At 44.9% G+C, this 17,033-nt stretch overlaps 1 protein-coding gene across 3 annotated transcripts in view; it reads right to left on the reverse strand.

Annotated features, from left to right (window-relative positions):
• The window catches only part of Vps16B (Vacuolar protein sorting 16B), a 512,904-nt gene that overhangs the window by 211,226 nt on the left and 284,645 nt on the right, over window positions 1–17,033 (reverse strand). For 2 of the 3 annotated variants that reach the window (XM_071674703.1, XM_071674701.1), the window contains exon 1: window positions 9,483–9,964. The exons of the other annotated variant lie outside the window; for it this stretch is intronic. The gene's annotated coding sequence lies outside the window, so the exon portion shown is untranslated. Of the gene's footprint in view, window positions 1–9,482; window positions 9,965–17,033 lie in introns of those variants that run through there. 3 annotated transcript variants of the gene reach the window in all.

The raw sequence follows: 17,033 nt of genomic DNA on the forward strand, positions 1-17,033 counted from the left end.
CGTATATCGAGTTAATATTTAATGTTTCGTATCTGATGGTGTCATTATCATCATTATCAGAGCTAATATTGTATCATTATCAGTGGTAATATTGATATCATCATTCATATCATTATTATCATTGTTATCATGAACACTATTTAAACACTGTTTACTATCATTGTTGTTACAGTAGTAATTGTATTTACTGACACTATCATAATACTCATGGTTATCATTGTCACTATCATTACCAACGATAAATGATTATCATCGTGATAATCATTATTATCATCAATTATATAATATCTCATCAATCATCAACACCAACATTACCCCCCAATTTCAATATCGTAATCACATTGTAAACATAATCATCATTATTTCATTACTTTCATTATAACTGTCCTCATTGTTTCCATGATTACTTATCATAATTTTTTTTTTATTCTAGCAAGACTTCAATATCATAAGGTCAAAGGTCAAACGCTGTTCAGAGATACATCCATGTCCAATTAATTCATATGTAAATGTGTCTATTGCCATCTAGCCACTGGAAGAAATTACATGGTGCAGCTAAGTTTTCATCATACGTTCATCATCCAGCACGAAGCTTAAGTATACACCCTCTCATTAAGGGGAGAGAAGACCTCTCATATGTCCTCATAGCTGTCCAAAGTTATAATGCATTTAACTAATATCTAAAAATACAATTAAGACCTAGCACTTTTGTTTTTGTTTTTTCATTTTTTGTGCGTGCGCGTCAACGATTTTGAATTCACACACACCCGGCCCCATGTCAATAATACGTGCACTCAGACCCACCATAATATTCACACACACCCGGCCCCATGTCAATAATACGTGCACTCAGACCCACCATAATATTCACACACACCCGGCCCCATGCTAGTAATATATGCACTCAGACCCGCCACAAAATTTTCCATATGATCATTGTGTACATATCATTTCCACGTTGGTCGTCTGTCAACAGCGTGTTGATGGCCCATGGCCTGTGAAGCTATCAAGCTCTGACATCACAGATACAGGCGGTGATGAATATCATATTAATGCTCGAATAGATATTGTGTCCTACGATCGTTTTTACGTGGATTAATATTGGGATATTCATCAATATTCATGAATTTAATATTGCTATGAGAAGGTGCGAGTAAAGTTCTGGTTCTTGTTTTTTACCCCAGGACGCTGGACGATACAATACGTTCTCAAGGTCCTTGCCTTGCGTGGTGTCTCCACAACAGATAACACTGTTCAAGTTCGCAGATGATTCCTTATGCATCACTGGGAGCCACTGGTATGAGCTGGTCTCCAATAATAATCACTACAACTACGAGAAGATGTTCATTTCTTCCATGTGTTTTGATCATTCGCGCTCACCACTGTGAGCCAGTACAACGGTGGCTGTCAAATTTCCCCACCCTGGCCCCCAGATTACTGTCTTTTCTGCCTCACAGGGTTGGCAGCATGTATCTCCATGACTCTCTGTTCTTAACTATAATAAATCTTCCTGCTGTAAGCGCTACGCGCTAGTCCTGCTTAATGGCGATGTATATGTAGGCTTACTATAAGGAAAGGTTCAGAGACTGAATAACCAAACTCCACAAAAATCTCGTCTGGAGTAGAATCAAGAGAACTACCACCTTCTCACCAGCACAGCAAGGCTTAAGACCCAATCATTACAGAACCACAAGGCAAACAACACCTCAAACAACACATCCTGGAGAGCCTCAGCCGGCTGCAAACACCCTCTCGCTCAGTATTGGGGACGAAGGACATCAGCAAAGCATTTGACACTGTTCCCCGAGATGTTTTCCCCTCCAGAAAAAATTCTAGACATCACTCTCCATGAAAAAACGACCAACGTCATTGCTGGCCGACAAGCTGGGCTTATTCGTGTATTTTTAATACACAGTGGAGTCCCCCAGGGTGCTGTTCTTTCTCCATTCATTCACAATCGCTTCTGACACGACAACCCTAAATCCCCCTCGTAAACTAAGGAGTGAAAGTCCTCTTATACACAAACGACCACAGTAACACCACAACACCCGAACACCACACAAGCAACACCGACAATGCAGCGCCAAATCAGAACACTGGCTTGCTCAAAACCCATTGTCTTTATCCCCACAGCAATCCACCGTCACTCCTGACAGACACGAATCCAGTCTACACCCTCATATAATCATGAAAGGTCGGCCGCTCCCACTCAACAAAACTTCAACTTAATTAGGTATTACATAACACACACAAGTGACGTTAACTCCACCCGCCATCAACATATACATAAACCATCCATCTCTCATACAGTTCATACATCAATTCAATAATTTACAAGACCTCGTATGCCCGTTCGTTAAGACTCTGCCAACCACTCATGTCAGACACACTACATCTGTCACGTATCATCTCATACATTCAACAGTCTTCTGAAATGTTCATCTTTTTTTAACCTCTTCTTTGCCTGTTAGCATTTTCCCACCTCTTCCTGTTGCTCTCATTTGCTCTCAGTTTCTAAACATTCCTCGTTCTCCCTACAGGACATCGATATTCGCTTAGTCCAAATCTCGTTCGCTCTCTCTTTCTACTCCTGTACCGTTCTCTTGACTTGCCGCATTCTCTAGTCCACTCGCCAATCACTCGCATCCATTTCCTGCAGATGCCGTCGATACACCTCCCTTTTATCCATTAGCAAAAATTCAGCTTCCTCATCCCACCACTCACTACTCTTTCCCACTCAGTCATCTCTCACGTTCCGTGTATCACACAATTCATCCGCGCATATATAAGCAACGCTTTCATTAATACCATCCTTCTATCTCACATTCTCTTTCTTTTTTTTTTCTGTCACCGCATACCATTGTTCACTCAATTTCTCTTGGTATCTCTGCATACATGCCTGCGCTAAGAAATGATTGGACACCCCTTATGCTGCCCCTTTCAACACATTCTCATCCAACAACCTCTCCTTTTTTCGCATGCCACTTAGCGTATAATCCAGTAATGTCTCTTGACCTCCATCGCCACTTATCTACATATACTGACATATACACACTATCTTCTAACCCAAGGATTCCCAGCCACACAACTCGAACACGATGTTCCCCGTTTTCCTTTACAGCGGGCACCCCACGCCCCGTAATCACAGCCTCAACTGCCGCATTAACCACTCTTGCATTCACATCCCCAGCACCATGATATGATCTCTTACATCAAGATTACTGAAGCACTCGCTCAGCCCCTCCCTATAAAGCAGCCATACAGGGGGCGACGTGATGTCACTGGGCCGAAACCGAGGCCGGTGCATGAGCACCGACAATCACCCACCACTCGTCATCTACTTTCATTTCCAGCCCACGTTCATCTTGGAATGGCTTCTTCACGCTCCTGAACACAGCTCTGCCCAAGTGCCACCTCCTCCTCCTCCTCCTCCTTCTGCTGTCTGACCCGAGACCTTACTCCAAAACATTCCCATAAGCATTCTACCTCTTTCCCATTCAGCCACACACACACACACATACATATATATATACATATATATTTTTCTTTCTTTCTTTCAAACTATTCGCCATTTCCCGCGTTAGCAAGGTAGCGTTAAGAACAGAGGACTGGGCTTCTGAGGGAATACCCTCACCTGGCCCCCTTCTCTGTTCCCTCTTTTGGAAAATTAAAAAAAAAAAAAAGAGAGGGGAGGATTTCCAGCCCCCCGCTCCCTTCCCTTTTAGTCGCTTTCTACGACACGCAGGGAATACGTGGGAAGTATTCTGTCTCCCCTATCCCCAGGGATATATATATATATATATATATATATATATATATATATATATATATATATATATATATATATATATATAGCGTGTTACCACTAGTGTGTGTGTGTGTGTGTGTGTGTGTGTGTGTGTGTGTGTGTGTGTGTGTGTGTGTGTGTGTGATTACAGGTGAAATTTCGAAGCGAGGAAGAATAATTGAATCATACAAGCGAGCATCACTGACGCAGGAATATCCACACTTCTATCAATCTCTCTCCTTAACGAAAAAGCTTCGGGTATTTCCAGAACCCATTTGTTGGAATGGAAATGTAATGGAACAAGAATGCAAATTTCCCCGCTGATGCAAACGAGTGGCAATTCCAAGAATATACAAACACATAACAATAGCCACATTGAAGACTAAAAACCGTATCGATATTCTCCTTTGTTTACACTAAGATATCACCCTTTTGTTTGCATCTCCGGGTTCACATGTGTGTCTTAGAATCATGTCCAGCGGACCGAAATGGCTAAGGGGTTTTCCGCCAGTAATCACTTCACTCATATAACTCACAATAGCTTCCAGGTGTAGGGTGAGAGTATTCTCCACAATACTTCATATTCTGAGAATCGTACGATACTTCACGTTTGTATTTTCTCTAAGTTGGTATTATTCTGATCGAAGAAAACGACGTAGGTAAAAGCCTGCTTTCCTTTTTTTTCCTTCTCTCCTGCTACACATCATTTCAGCGGGTCAGGTCGGACAAGAGGGAACAGGTTCCTCTCCTTTGATCGCCACTGTCCAGGCCCAGGGCTCGTCTTTTCCTTGCTTCTTGCCTCACAGATCCTGCCGCGAAAGAACACCACTGGTACGTAAAGATACAGAATAACAAACGTTCATCAAAAAGTACTGTATTGCGCTTCGCACTTTCATTCTTAATAACCCTTCTATTTGAAAGAGAAACTGACAATGAAAGATGAACAAATGAAAAATGGATAAAAACGTCTCTTTCTTCGATATATTTAGAGTGAAAGTGTCTCCCTCCCAGCTCAGCACACTGGTAATCGTGATAGTATTCTTATATGCAACCTTCCCAAACCTGTTCAGGTCATTTCGACAACCAGGTCAATTTAACGTCGTCCCCCCCAAAAAAAAGATAAAATTTCTGATAATCACATTTCTTTTTAGAAATATGATCAAAAAGACGAGGGAATATACGACATCCCGACGCATAACTCTTGTCTTTTGTTTCCTTCCGTCCTACTGAGTGTCGTAAATACGTAAATCCCTCAGTGTCACGAGAGCTGGTGAACTCCAGAGAATGCCTGACATCCCGGGTCGCGACGAGCAAGAAACTTAAAACATCGTCAGTGTGAACAATGTCTCCTTAACCTGGTCCACGGAGCGCCTTCTCATTACCGTGTGTGCCAACAAGAACTGACGTGATTGGCGCGATGGGAGGAGGGGAAAAAATCATTCAATTTGTTCCCTATGCTTATCGATTCAGTCTCCACAACTTTCATTCGTCTTATGTGTAATTGTTCCAAGGCCCCTTTCTTGGAAGGGTCCTAGAGTTACTACAGAGAGAATGAGCGAGGATAAGTTGACAACGAGGATAGATGTGGCAGAAGAGGAGGGGACAAGGAGAAGGGGAAGGCCAAATTGGAGACGAATGGATGGAGTGAATAAGATTCTGAGAGCTCGGGGCCTGAATATGCAAGAGGGTGAGAGGCGTGCATGGGATAGAGCGATCTAGGGCCATGTGGTATACACGGGCGACGTGCTGTTGAATGTCTAAACCAGGGCATGTGAAGCATCCAGGGTAAACCATGGTAAGGTCTGTAGGTCCTGGATGTGGATAAGAAACTATGAATTCGGGGCATTACACACGACAGATTATGAAAGGATGTGAGCGAATGAGACCTACTCTTCGTGTGTTTTCTGGCGCTACCTCGCTAACTTAAGCAACAGCAAACAAGTACGAAAAAGGAAAATACAGTATGTAGGTTACTGTACCTGTTCCTGTAATTTTTTTCCATTAGCACAATCTTTATATTCGAAACACCGTTTCCATGGAGTGATCAAGACCAACAACGGAGAAGAAGAAGAAGAAGAAGAAGAAGAAGAAAGAAGAAGAAGAAGAAGAAGAAGAAGAAGAAGAAGAAGAAAGAAGACTAAAATCCAACACAGAAGCAGACAAGGTCAACAGGAGTGGTAGGCGAGCGAGTGGGTGGTGAGGCAAACATCCTCCCGAATATTCACGACGAGTGTGTCCAGCAACCTCCCTCCCCACTCCTCTCTCTCTCTCTCTCTCTCTCTCTCTCTCTCTCTCTCTCTCTCTCATTGACCCAGGATTTTCCTCCTGTAAGCCTTTGCTCTCTTATTCCCTCTCATCCTTCCCCGCTTTTACTTGATCCTCTTCCTGCCTTCGTATATCGTGTTCCTTCGAAGTCCCCCCAGATGTCCCTTCACCCAAGACAGTTCCTCGAGCTCTACAAGCGTGGTGACGGCGGGCTGAGCAGTATAAACCAGACGAGTCGTGCAGGCGGGGGTTCCGAGTCACTTAAGCGGGGGTTCACATATCCACCACTGGATCCTCGAGTGCTTCGAACACAGTGCTCGAACCTTCGTCCCATTCCCTTACAAAGATCGAGTGAGAGAGAGAGAATGTCCATAAAATCCTAATCAATATTCATCTTACCATATCTATTACCATCCTCCCACTTCGGAGCCTCTATACCTCCCTTTCCAATGCTTCCTTCTCCCTTCATCTCCCTTCATGTGACATATAATCCTCCCTTTATACATTAACACCACCGTCCACCTTCCGTAATACCTATAAGAACCTTGGACGACCTGAGTGGACCAACGAGTGGGGGGAACTCCCACCATCGTAGCGTCTTCGTCTTCCTCCTTGTGGTAACACGGTCACTCTGGACCTCTCATACACACACACTCTCATCCCTCCAACTCTCTTCCTTCCTCACTCACTTCCTTCTTGTGGACCTCTCACACACACACTCACCCCTTGCCTCTCTCCCTCCCTCACTCACCTCCAACCTCTGGGCCTCTCACACACACACACTCATCCCCCGCCTCTCCTCCTTCCTCACTCAACCTCCTCCTTGTGGACCTCTCTCACACACACACACTCACCCCTTGCCTCTCTTCCTTCCTCACTCACCTCCAACTTCTGGACCTCTCATACACATTCTTACCCTCCTCGCCTCTCCCCTCTCACACCGCAACTCTGTTGACCTCTGAGTGTGAAATGATGGACATTTTGCTACCATCGGCCTGACCTACCTGGTGAGGGAGGGTCGCGTAGCCTGCCACACACGCTAACTGTAACCTCCTTACATCTGCCCTCCTTCACTCCCTCCTACGGCCTTCCTACCCTCCACTTCCTTCCCATGGCTCTGCCCTCCACTTCAACTCCATGGATTTCCTATCCTCCACTTCCGTCTACTTTTGTACACAGCATCTAAACCCCCTCATTTCATCCTCAACCCCCTACTGGCCATAATCCTTCCCAAGATCCTTTCAGGACCTTCATATAATACCTTCTCTCTCTCTCTCTCTCTCTCTCTCTCTCTCTCTCTCTCTCTCTCTCACGCCAGTCGTGGGAGTAAAAGGTCCAGTCTTATCTCCCTCTGGGAGGGTATCAGGTGATGACAGATCACACAGCGAGGCTTATAATGACTCTGTGGTGCTTTGGGAAGACTTGCTACCTGGCCTTATACGGTGAGGCTTATGATGAAACCATGGCACAGTAGAAACACCTGCTACCCGACCTTAAGCAGCGAGGCTTATGGTGAATTTCTCGTAAACTGATAACACCTGATCCCTGAGCTTACACAGCGAGTCTTAAAATGACTCAATGGTATAGTGGAAAGTCTTGCTACCTAGTCTCACAGAGCGAGGCTTATAGTAATGACTCGTCTTGCAAACTGGTAACATTTGCTGCTTGATCTCACGCAGTGAGGCTTATAATAACCCATGTAGCGCACTGCTAATATTAGCTACCTGACCTTACATAGCGAGGCTTATTATGACTCCTTCGTACATTATTGGTGTGTGACCTTAAACATCGAGGCTTATAATGAAGGTTTCGCACACCAGGAACACTTGCAACTTGACCCTTATACTGCTAGATATATAATGCTAGATATATAATGCCTCACCATGTACTGGTTACATTCGTTACCCGACCTTACCTAGCAAGGCTTATAATGACTCGTGTCACACACTGGTAACACTTACTACCTGATTTAACGAGGCTTCTTATGACTTCCATAATGGTAACTCTTGCTATCTGACCTTACACAATAAGGCTTACAATGACTCTCACACACTCTGGTAATGCTTCCTACCTGACCTTATACAGTGAGGCTTATGATGACTCGCCTCACACGCTAGTAATAAATGGTACTTCGACCTTATACAGCGAGGCTTATAATGACTCATGTACACTGGCAACACTAACTACCTGACCTAACACAGCGAGGCTTATAATGACTCACGTACACTGGTAACAGTAACTACCTGACCTAACACAGCGAGGCTTATAATGACTCACGTACACTGGTAACACTTGCTACCTGACGTTACACAGCGAGGCTTATAATGACTCGTACTGCACATTGGTAACACTTACTACCTGACGTTACACAGCGAGGCTTATAACGACTCGTATTGCACATTGGTAACACTTACTACCTGACGTTACACAGCGAGGCTTATAATGACTCGTATTGCACATTGGTAACACTTGCTACCTGACGTTACACAGCGAGGCTTATAATGACTCGTATTGCACATTGGTAACACTTACTACCTGACTTAACAAAGCGAGGCTTAAAAAGATTCGTACCGTCCACTGGTAACACTTGCTACATGACAACAAGGCTTATAATACTTCGTCTCGTCCACTGTGTGTGTGTGTGTGTGTGTGTGTGTGTGTGTGTGTGTGTGTGTGTAATCTTAGGATGATATCCAACTCTCGTTATGCAATATACGACCTTACGCCATGACACAAACCGTCATGTAGACAAATCTTGTCCAAATACTTCCATATCAAAATCTATCTCACTCCCCTATTACTAATCACATCACCCAATCATCAACTCTACACTTCTCTTTCCCATATACTTCCCTCCCTCATATACTCCTCCTTTTCATTAAGTTTTCCCCCTTACCCTTCTCCTTTTTGAGAAAAAAGAAAACGGAGAGTGAAAGAAAATGCAGTTATAATGAACGCCCCCCCACCCGAGAGCAGAACACGACCAAGCAGTAGTTTCCCCTCTTGCAGGGTAGCGTCAATTTTTACATCATGTTCCCCTATGAAGGAGGAGGACGCGGTCCTGGAGCCACATTCCAGCAACATCTAGTGATACAAACTGATTACATCTTCTTCAAAAGAAGGAATTACTTCCGACACGTTCTCTGGTAGACAGAATTAACTTCGACTGGTCACTTGCGATCAAATTTCAACCCGTTCTGAAACTCTGCGCAATGACTGCAGTATGTGGCGCGCGCACACACACACACACGTACGAGTGTTCAAATCCCTACCCATACAGAACCAACAATTACAAATACATCGTTAAACATACGACTATTTATCCCTATATGGTCGCCATATCGTGGTCATTGGAAAATTAAGGTATAAGACGAACAACATTTCAAAAGACATATTAACAAAGACAATTTGGAGTAACGAGATATCTTACCGTGATCATGTTGCGCGAGACCCTGCCACAACGCCTCTCTCAGGCGTCGTTAAGATGGATGATCCGAGACGCGGCTCACGCGCTTCGAAACGTCGAATCTTTGAACACTTTGGGAAATCCAACGGACTGTGCGTGCGCGCGCAGTAACTCACGCGTCTCGAAACGTCGAATCTTTTGATCGCTCGGGAAAATTCAACAGACCGTGTACGCTGGGCAACTCCCGCGTTTCGAAACAAAGGATCTTTTGAAATCCAATGGTCCATACGTGCGCAGCAACTCACGCGCGCTTCGAAACACCGAATTTTGAGCACTTATCGAACAGCCGCACGAACTATGCGTGTAAATCAACTCACGCGCATCCATACAACGTATCGGCGGTCACATATATATTACCTTCTCAGGTCACTTGTCACTCTCGGTCAGTTTCTGAACACTCCACCCGAGGGTCAACCACTCACACGGAGCAACTGTCGTGTGTTGTGTCCGCCTCCCTCCACCAGACTGACCACAATGCCTTCGAATCGCTTCACCTTTGCGAGGCTGAAACAACACGTCTCAACCACTCAACGACTGTGGCTTCCCTTGTACGACTGGTGATTACCTCTCAAAGGACGCGTTAAGAGTGGGATCGTAAAATAACATCATTTCTATCAAGTCCTTTTTTCACTCTCTCAGACGTTAATGCCAGTAGGAAATTTCACATCTTCTATTTCAGGTTTTACGTATAATGAGTCTTGTTATGGGCTAACAGCTCGTGATACTCCAACCACTTCCATGAATTTTCGTGGTGGGTAATTTTCAACGACTATTCGTCTTACTCCCATCAACAATATTTCACAATCCAATTGAGGAGCTCAGTTATAGATAATGGCAGACTGTTGTATAGATAATGACTGACTGTTGTTCGCGTCTGACTCATGATGATGGATTACCTTAGTCAAGTGAACATCTGACCAGCAAGAGGCAAAGGGGTAGGCGTCCTTGCCCTGGGCAACGGTCTATGATTAATGATGTTTACCACAACGCTAACCTCACTAGTCCTTGAGTATATAGTTGATATATATATATATATATATATATATATATATATATATATATATATATATATATATATATATATATATATATAACTTGTTCGGTATTTCTGCATTAGCAAGGTAGCGCCAGGAACAGACCAATATATGGCACTCATCTGCTCACCTACACTTTTTATCCGTCATATGTAAAGCCCCAAAACTAAGTCTCCCTATATTCATAGGCAAGTGCCACAGACGTCTCCTAGGTCTCCCCTGATCGATTCTTATGCCCTGGTACATCATGCTGACAGCACATCGCCCCTTGTGCGCTACATCGTTTCAACTGCCCCTATCCCGTGCACGCCTCACACCCTCCTTCATGTTCAGGTCTCGACAATGCAAGGAATCTTTTGATCCATCTTTCCACCTCGTTCTCGGTCTCCCCCTGTTTGTTCCTTCCTCGTCTAACACATATATCGCTTTGTTCAGTTTCTCTTCTCCAAGTGCCAAGGCCGTTTCAGCACACCCTTCGTCCCCTCACCCACCATATGGGTCACTTCAGATAACAGAAACACTCCACTACATCCAGGTTCTTTCCATTCACACCCACACACAAACCGAGCTGTTTTCCCTCTTACTAAACCTCATTCCCTTACTTTTATTCACAGCAAATCTCGCTTTCCTCGTCTTACATACTCTCCCATACACGGACACCAGCTTCTGCAGATTCACACCTGAATCTACCTCCCTCTAGGGCCTTTGTCACCTGCAGACTTTACCAAACTCGCCTCCCAGTTCCCCTCCACCTCCAACAGACAGCAAAACCTCTACTTGCTCTAAAAGCCTCGCATTTACCTTCCTCACCACCCAACCGTTAACGGATTAAACACCCACGGTGACCTCACACGCCACTGATATAGACCCATCTTCACCTGCAGCCTATCACACAATCTGATCCTTCAATCTGATGTATACATGCCGTAATTCGAACATTTCCTCTCGCACTTTTGCACAATAGCACCATACAGGCGTAACTCCATTCTTACACTGATAACCCTGAATAATCTGCAAAAAAAAAAACACTGTAACTCCATTTCTTGAGAGATTTAAAGGCAATCCCATCCACTCCATTATGATTACCTTTAGATTAACAGCACAAGTTCCGTATCATCCCTCCTTCACTCCTCTTGTCCAACTTAGTCTTGAAAATTCAATTATGAAATGCGCTTAAACACCCACGGTCTCTTTCTTGTATGTTTCCATTCACATCGGTTCCAGTTCATACACTACATCTGCCTATAGAAAAAAAAAAACGGTCCACTGCTCACAGACGCTGCCCTAATGCCATTAGTTTACGTTCTCACGAGGTGCAAGACTGGGGCCTCTTCCTCCACCGAGCTGATACGACATCTCCCAAGTGGGGCGTACTTCCCAATGATACCTACAGCTTGGAGCATCAGCCCTCATCTACAACGAATTCCCTAAAGCAGGTACACAAGGTATTCCAGGTACGCTTCTACCGACCAGACCAGAGGGGAAGGAGGAACACCTTGGGCTGGAGGTGGTCCCACAGCCACGCCCCAGTATTCGAAAACCATGTTGTATGAACGAAGGTAAAAGGATGCATTCTAGTGTCAGAATAATACAGTTCACAGATCCACACACCCATATATACATACAAGCCCTGGTATATTAATGATGCATGGAAAAGGACCCATTTCTCTTACTGCTGTATACAGTTTTCAGAAGAGGGGAGAGGGCTGACCTCCTCCACCCCTTGACAACTAGGAAAAGGAAGGGACGACCTCCTTTTTTTTCCACACCTCTCTTATTTCCTCTCTCTCTCTCTCTCTCTCTCTCTCTCTCTCTCTCTCTCTCTCTCTCTCTTCTCTCTCTCTCTCTCTCCACAAATAATCAACACCAACTCACCACAGGCCACGAAGATAAGGTAAGAATTCGATGAAAATAATACAAAAAAAAAAAAGGAAAAATATGAACTAAACGTTGGTAACAGCTGGACATATACTTGCAATAAGGAGACATTCCCCTCACCAACTCTGCTCTGGTCTGGGTCGCACCTCACGGTTCGTCCCCTAGCGGTGACCCACATCCGTCATGGAGCCATGAAAGGAATCCAATCCCATTCCAAATGTAAGCTGTGGGAGGAGGTATGGCTTAGGGAAGAGGAAGGAGTTTGGGGCAGTGTGTGTGTGTGTGTAGGATGGTTTGGAAAGACGTGAGAAAAGGGGGGAAGGAAAGTTTACGATGATCATCTTTGCAATACTCAGGTCATGTCTCATTACTTGGGAGTGAGTCTAGTGTCATTACATAGATACCATGTCTTCATAATGGGGAAGGTGATGATGAGTGAGGGAGCACACGAGTCATGTCTAATGGGTGTAATGCCATTACATAAACTTCATCATAAACATCATATTCACTTATGCCCTAAACAAGACCTACTCATTAACGCTATGTATATATATCTATACCCTAAGCCTAAGCCAGGTACCCATTTTATCGACCAGCCCCTTAAGGCAGGGTGAACGGCTGGGTTGACTGTGGACCGACTATCGCAACCAGGATTCGAACCCATCCGTTCGACCTCCTGGCGGCCCGTGCATGCTTGACGGTCAGCGAGGCTAACCCCTACACCACGGAGGGAACATCCAATATTTATGCTCCCGACCTCGATGCGAATCACATCCTCACGGACATAGTCTGGTCCCACGAGCTACTGTGACACTCGAACTTCTGCAGCCTACACCTCCTCCGTCAGGTTCTTTGTAACTCGAAAGGGTGATGCGCTCTGCTTGTCTTCTGGGGGACAACGAGGAGCTAATCAAGCACCATATGTCATCCTTATGGGTTTCGGGTCCTCTTCCTGAGCCTCGCAAGAAGGAACAGTCTCTCGTATCTCCCTCTCGACCAGGGGTATACACAGAGGCGAAAACCATGGCGAAAGGCTTCAAGGGGCTGGGCCATCTCGACCAGACGTTTTTTTCACCAGAAGAGAAAGTCCCACGTTGTAGTAGATCAACTTGCCCAGGAATACAGTGGGTCCCTCGCGCTTGCTCGCCCAGATCTTCTACGGGTAGTTCCTCCAACTTTACCATCGGCGACAGCCAGGATACACCACATCGTCCATCGTGTCTCACATAGTCGAGTGTGTGTGTAATATCATTACATGAACATTATGCTTGTTTACAAGGAAAAATAACAATGAATACTTGCTGTCAATTCAAAGTATTTCCTTTTTTTTCATCTTTAAAGAGATCCTTGAGCAACTATTTGATGACCCATTGAAGTGTTTCGAGCACGTCCTTGTACATACCTTCCTGTGCCAGGGTTCGCTCACCTGCTTCTTTCCGCCTCTTTAATTTTAGGCAACGGCGAAACCAGCGTTTTCCTCGTTCTCCAACGCAGCAGACATCACGAACTGAGGAGGTGATTGGTTCTTCTGACGTCAAAAACGGAAGTATTTTCACACGACTATATCCCTTCATTAAGACGTTGCTACGGTGCGTATCTTTCGCGTTGTCTTCAGTTGAAGCATCACCTGCTTCAAGGTATCCCACATATATCACTCACGCTGGATTGGGCGTGTCGTATTATCACACCGTTAGGGCCATGCACCACCACAACACAACGTCACTGAAGTCACTCCCACCTGGGAGATCCCTGTGATGTCGTGGTGTCGTGAGCTGGGAGATGTATTGTGGCAAGTTCTGGGAGTAATCACCTCACATCTTGTACTAACGGGACGCATCTCTCTATCTACCATTGGTTTGTCTGTCTTTTTTTTGTATACTGTCTGTCTATTTGTCCGTCTATCCGTCGTTCAGTCCGCTTTCGTCTGTAAGTCTGTCTCTTTTCGCAGTTTTGTATTCCAGCCCTTTTTTACCTTGCCCATGATACCTGGAATCGAATCTGAAGTCTGACTATAGCCTAAGTACGTAACATTATCACCTTCCCAGAACTATATCGCACAATCGCTTTCTCCCCCCCTCACACTGACTCTGGCACGCTCGCGTCCATGTCCTTGCGACACATCCTTTCCTCGCTACTACACTATCTCTACGAGCTACGACCATCTGTCTGCTTGTCTGCGATGGGTTTCACCTCACTTCGTCCCCCCCACCGCCGCCGACACACCGCGCGCAACGTACATCTTTTTCGTTCAACCTGCATCCAACTGCCTTCCTCTACAGGATACACACACCGTCTCACGGGCCAGTCCACAACGGGCCTTCACTTCACCTCCGGAGAGTCTCTCGGAGCATCGTAAACAACGACGCTCTGGCCTAATTTGCCGCCGCTGGGAAACGTCTGTCCGACCAAGAACCCGTCTACGTCAGAGAGAGAGAGAGAGAGAGAGAGAGAGAGAGAGAGAGAGAGAGAGAGAGAGAGAAACAAGGGCCCGTGTCAGGTGCTTCTACACACATATATATATATACACACGGGGCTGGCGGAGCTCTGTTATATAACCATCATCATCATCAACACCACCACCATCCATCTACGTCCGGCCCAGCCCGGTCCACCTACCTCGGCTTCTACAACCGGTGAGACGAGAGCCCTACTGGAGGATATAGTTAGTGGGTGACAGGGGTCGGGGTCTTGTGTTCCCGGAGCGGGTCGGGTAATTAAGCATCACCCAGCAGACTACGCCACCTGTTCCTCCTAATTAAGAGCTCTTATTGTCTTCGGTGACTTGAATTCTCCCACCCAGCCCGTCTCACCTCTCTATACCTATGTGTGTGTCTTCGCAATGATCTCTTCTCCTTTGGAAGTTTACTTCGGTTCTGATTCACGGCTTCCTCTTCTCTTCCTCCGTCTGCCACGTTCTCGTTTTCCCATCTGTGGATATCTGGCTGTCACATAAAGTTTTTTTTGTGTCACTTGGTCTATTCATTGTGCAACACCTGAATCCGTTTTGATATTTTGTATTTAGCATCGTAAGGAAAATGTTTGTGCACACGACAACATGGAGTACACGAGAAAGCCAGAGATAAGGAGACATGACGGTCCTTGATAATAAAGAAGAAGAAGAAGAAGAAGAAGAAGAAGAAGAAGAAGGAAAGGAGAAGAAGAAGAAGAAGAAGAAGAAGAAGAAGAAGAAGAAGGAAAGGAAGAAGAAGAAGAAGAAGAAGAAGAAGAAGAAGAAGAAGAAGAAGAAGAAGAAGGAAAGGAAGAAGAAGAAGAAGAAGAAGAAGAAGAAGAAGAAGAAGAAGAAGAAGAAGAAGAGGAAGGAAAAGAAGAAGAAGACAAGAAGAAGAAGAAGAAGAAGAAGAAGAAGAAGAAGAAGAAGAAGAAGACAAGAAGACTTCAATCATCTTCATTTCTAAGTCTGAAGTGTCGGGGGTTTGAGGTCAAGTGCCACAGGACTATCATGTCCTTGGCCTATCACAGTGAGGGGGGAGGGGGGGGAGGAGGAGGATAGGGAGGGATGAAGGGGGAGCAGAGGGGAGAGGGAGGGAGGGGTGGTGGGCTGAGGGGAAAGGAAGGTGGGGCCAGAGGTAAAACAAGATTCGTGGAGAGTCACTCACGCCCTAAGGGTCCTCTTCAGATGGTACTGCGTGTCAAGGACCGAGCTACGGAAGGTCATATGTTTGTCGTTCTTGCCTCCCTCGTAGGCACGGCTACCTAGGTCTCAACTGCTGTCCTGACATTTTCTTATGAAAAGAAAAAGAAAAAAAAAGAAAGAAAGAAAACCTTTTCTCCATTTTCTTCTTCCCCGCGTCTCATTTTCATTTCATCATTATCCCATTTTCTTTCGCTTGCATCTTATTTGCAGCTTCAAGTGCCCAGTTCCTCTTCATGTGGAAGAGATCCCCATCCATAGTCCTTAGTCGCGAAACCCACGCAATCATCACTCCCCTCTCTTCTTCCCAACGCCTTGAAATCATTATTTATCATAATTGCCCTGTCCTTGGTTACATTTATTATAATTACCCTGTCCTTGGTTACATTTATCATAATTACCCTGTCCTTGGTTGCATTTATCATAATTGCCCTGTCCTTGGTTACATTTATCATAATTACCCTGTCCTTGGTTGCATTTATCATAATTGCCCTGTCCTTGGTTACATTTATCATAATTACCCTGTCCTTGGTTACAGTTATCATAATTACCCTGTCCTTGGTTACAGTTATCATAATTACCCTGTCCTTGGTTACAGTTATCATAATTACCCTGTCCTTGGTTACAGTTATCATAATTGCCCTGTCCTTGGTTACAGTTATCATAATTACCCTGTCCTTGGTTACAGATATCATAATTACCCTGTCCTTGGTTACATTTATCATAATTACCCTGTACTTGGTTACAGTTATCATAATTACCCTGTCCTTGGTTACAGTTATCATAATTACCCTGTCCTTGGTTACATTTATCATAATTACCCGGTCCTTGGTTACATTTATCATAATTACCCTGTCCTTGGTTACAGCTATCATAATTACCCTGTCCTTGGTTACAGTTATCATAATTACCCTGTCCTTGGTTACATTTATCATAATTGCCCTGTCCTTG

The sequence above is a fragment of the Panulirus ornatus genome, chromosome 20 (genome assembly GCF_036320965.1).
Source record: "Panulirus ornatus isolate Po-2019 chromosome 20, ASM3632096v1, whole genome shotgun sequence".
Taxonomy (NCBI): domain Eukaryota; kingdom Metazoa; phylum Arthropoda; class Malacostraca; order Decapoda; family Palinuridae; genus Panulirus; species Panulirus ornatus.